Source organism: Leptonychotes weddellii, chromosome 6, assembly GCF_054177405.1.
Source record: "Leptonychotes weddellii isolate Sample4059 chromosome 6, ASM5417740v2, whole genome shotgun sequence".
In the NCBI taxonomy this organism is placed as follows: domain Eukaryota; kingdom Metazoa; phylum Chordata; class Mammalia; order Carnivora; family Phocidae; genus Leptonychotes; species Leptonychotes weddellii.
The window spans coordinates 130,078,478-130,082,405 of record NC_138374.1 but is presented as its reverse complement, the minus strand read 5'-3'; positions in this window follow the sequence as shown (position 1 = coordinate 130,082,405).

Below are 3,928 nucleotides of genomic sequence, written 5' to 3'. Positions count from 1 at the left end.
ATAGCCACGTGTCTTGATTTGACTTGAAAAATACCTGTGCGCTGAGGTTTCTCCTCTTGCTGCCCTTATGACCTCAGCAGCTGCTGCCAACCCATCAAGCTCAAGTTAGCCTGCTGGAGGTAGAGACATCACATGGAGCAGAGGTAACCCCTTTTAGCCAGGCCATGATGGACTCACAGATGCATGAGTGCCCAGCTGATATTAACAGAGTCTGGCCCAAGCTGGGAGAGCCATTCAGCTGGGGGAGGCCCAAATTGCACACTCTCCAAACTGCAAGCTACAATTATGTTTTCTTTGCTTTTTTCTTTTCATTGTTGTTGCAGGCCACTTGGTGTTGAAGTGCTTTGTTATGTAGCAAAAGCTCCACAGATATTTTGCTAAGGGTTCTCCTGGAGTCTAGTACTACTGATGAAATCATGTGTGAAGGGATTTTAGGGACAGTTTTCTCTGCAGCCAGGTGTAATTTGGGGAATGTGGGCTAGGAGGTAGGATCTGTTATCAATCCTGCTCCTCACCCTTTGGGACCACAGGCTTGGAGTCAAACTGGCCTTGATTCAAATTATGGCACTCTGTCGTTGTGGTGTAACAGCTGTAAAAACATGAAAAACTCAGTGGTTTCACATGATAAAGGTGCATTCCTCCCCCATGTCACAGCCCATTTATATATTTATATATCAGGTGTCTCATACATATGTGAAAACCTGCAGAGCTGGCTGGGGCTGGCTAGTCTAAGATGGCTTGGGGGGATGGCTTGTCTCTGCTCTGTGTAGTATCTTATCCCCTGATAAGCTAGCTTGTGTTTCATCATACTGACATATATCCATGTAGAGATTCAGGGACCCAGGCTCCCTCCATCTAGTGCCTCCTCTGAGCCCTCCACGGGATCCTTGGCACCCATCCAGGAGACAAAAGAGAAAGAGCATGGAGCATCTGGTGGGACTTGTTGTAGGGGCCAGGGCTGAAAGGGGCATAAACCACTTCCTCCCCTATTCCATTGGATAGTACTAGTCACATGACCCCCACCTAATGCAAGGGGACTGGGAACATGATCTAACAGTGTGCCAAAGAGAGAGAGAAGACAGGTGTTGGTGAGTTCCAGAAGTCTGTCTCATGTAGCTACTTATTAACTAGGTACTTGGGCAAGTTATTTGACTTCTCTGACAGTCAAACAGTCCCATGTGGGTTGTGCAATCTATGTAGAAGGTGCTTGCTCCAATCTGTGTCTCTTCATTCTGGTCTGTGGTCATTCAGACTGGGGGAACTGAGGTCATTTAGTGCTACATCCCTATGCTGTTGTTTTCCAGAATTGGGCTCTGTTGGGCATACCAATAACAAGGCAGTGGGAATGGTTCACTCTCGGTGTAGGTAATAAGTCAGTGCATTTTCTTTTTTTTTTTTCCCAAGATTTTATTTACCCATCTTTGTGGGGGGAGGGGCAGAGGTAGAGGGAGAGACTGAATCTTGAGCAGACTCTGCACAAAGCTCAGAACCCAATGTGGGGCTCTATTCTAGGACCCCGGGATCACAACCTGAACCCAAACCAAGAGTCCGATGCTCAACCAACTGAGCCACCCAGCCACTCCTAATTCAGTGCATTTTCTGTGGAGACTTTTTATTTTTATTTATTTATTTTTTTAAAGATTTTATTTATTTATTTGAGACAGAGAGAATGAGAGAGACAGAGAGCACATGAGAGGGGGGAGGGTCATAGGGAGAAGCAGGCTCCCTGCTGAGCAGGGAGCCCGATGCGGGACTCGATCCCGGGACTCCGGGATCATGACCTGAGCCGAAGGCAGTCGCTTAACGAACTGAGCCACCCAGGCGCCCCGAGACTTTTTAAATTATAAAATGAACTGGAAGTTGGCCTATTTTGTATTATCATCAGGTGCCACCAAAAATAATAAAATACTCCTTCCTAAATAAAAATTGTTATCTAAGTGCTAAGCAATGGTGGCATTACTATTGAGATTTTAAAAAATTCTTTATGTAAATTCTATTTATTTATTTTATTTTTTTAAGGTTTTATCTTTATTTGAGACAGAGAGAGAGATAAACAGAGCACAAGCAGGGGGAGCGGCAGGCAGAGGGAGAAGCAGGCTCCTCACTGAGCAAGGATCCCAATGTGGGATTCGATCCCAGGACCCTGGGATCATGACCTGAACCAAAGGCAGACACCCAACTGACTGAGCCACCCAGGCATCCCTATGTAAATTCTAGTTGGCATATACCGTATTATTAATTTCAGTGGTAGAATTTAGTGATTCATCAGTTGCATATAACACCCAGGGCTCATTACATCATGTGCCCTCCTTAATGTCCATCACCCAGTTACCCCATCCCCCAACCACCTCCCCTCCAACAACCCTCAGTTTGTTTCCTAGAATTTAGCGTCTCTACAGTTTGCCTCCCTCTCTGTTCTTGTCTTTATTTTTCCTTCCCTTTCCCTATGTTCATCTGTTTTGTTGCTTAAATTCCACATATGAGTGGAATCATATGGTATTTGTCTTTTCTGACTGACTTATTTCACTTAGCATAATACCCTCTAGCTCAGTCAATCCCATTTACAGTGGCACCAAAACCCATAAGATACCTAGGAATAAGCCTAACCAAAGAGGTAAAAGATCTGTACTCTGAAAACTATAGAACACTTATGAAAGAAATTGAGGAAGACACGAAGAAATGGAAAAACATTCACGCTCATGGATTGGAAGAACAAATATTGTTACTATTGAGATTTAATGATATACATAGCTACAATTGAGTCCTAACGCACAAGTTCCTGACACACACTTTGGATTTCAGAATATATTATAGAGGCATCTAGATTTCAGATTCATTTAAGCATATTTTCTTTTTTTTTTTTTAAAGATTTTATTTATTTATTTGACAGAGAGAGAGACAGCGAGAAAGGGAACACAAGCAGGGGGAGTGGGAGAGGGAGAAGCAGGCTTCCTGCTGAGCAGGGAGCCCGATGTGGGACTCGATCCCGGGACTCCAGGATCATGACCTGAGCCGAAGGCAGTCGCTTAACCAACTGAGCCACCCAGGCGCCCCTCATTTAAGCATATTTTCAAACGATCACTCCAGCTACTGTGTTTCACTGTTTAAAACTTTTAAACATGAATAAAAAAGTCCAAGTGGTCACATAGAGTGACAAAACAAAAGTAACTCCAGTTCTGCTTTGTTGTCTTCATAGGCATTGTTAATTTTTACTTTATGGCTTTAATGCAGGAATATCTAGTGCCATGGAAATTGGAGACACAAGCTTCTCCCCAGGAGAACTTGAACTGTTCTGAACCACTGTGAGCTTACTGGGAGTTCACCAAGTTCACTTCCATGTAGAATACAGTATCTATGTAAAGGGTAAGTGTCTTAGTCAGCTTGAGCTGCTAAAGTAAAATACCGTAGACTGGGCAACTTAAACAATAGACATTTACTTTTCAAAGATCTGGAGGCTGAGGATCCAAGGTGAAGGTGATAACTATTTGGTTCTTGATAAGGGCTCTTTTCCTGGCTTATAGATGACTGATTTCTTGCTATATCATCACATGGCAGAGAAAGGAAGCTCTAATCTCTCTTCCTTTTCTTATAAGAGCACTGCTTCCATCATGGGGGCTCTAGCCTGGTGACATCATTGCAACCTAATCATCTCCCAAAGGCCCCACATCCTAATACCATCACATTGGGATTAGGGCTCCAACAAATGAATTTGGGGGTAGGACACAAACATTCAGCCCATAACAATAAGTAACGACATTGTGCTTGTTTGAAGATAATTTGGGGGGAAGTTGGAAAATTATCTGCTTTGGATTCAAATTCACTAGCTTAGTCATTGGCCCCTCCGCAGAGGATTGGTCTTTGGTAACCTCTCCTTGTCGGCACTCTACTCTCCACTGAGGTTCCTGCGTCCACCTTGATGTATTAGGAT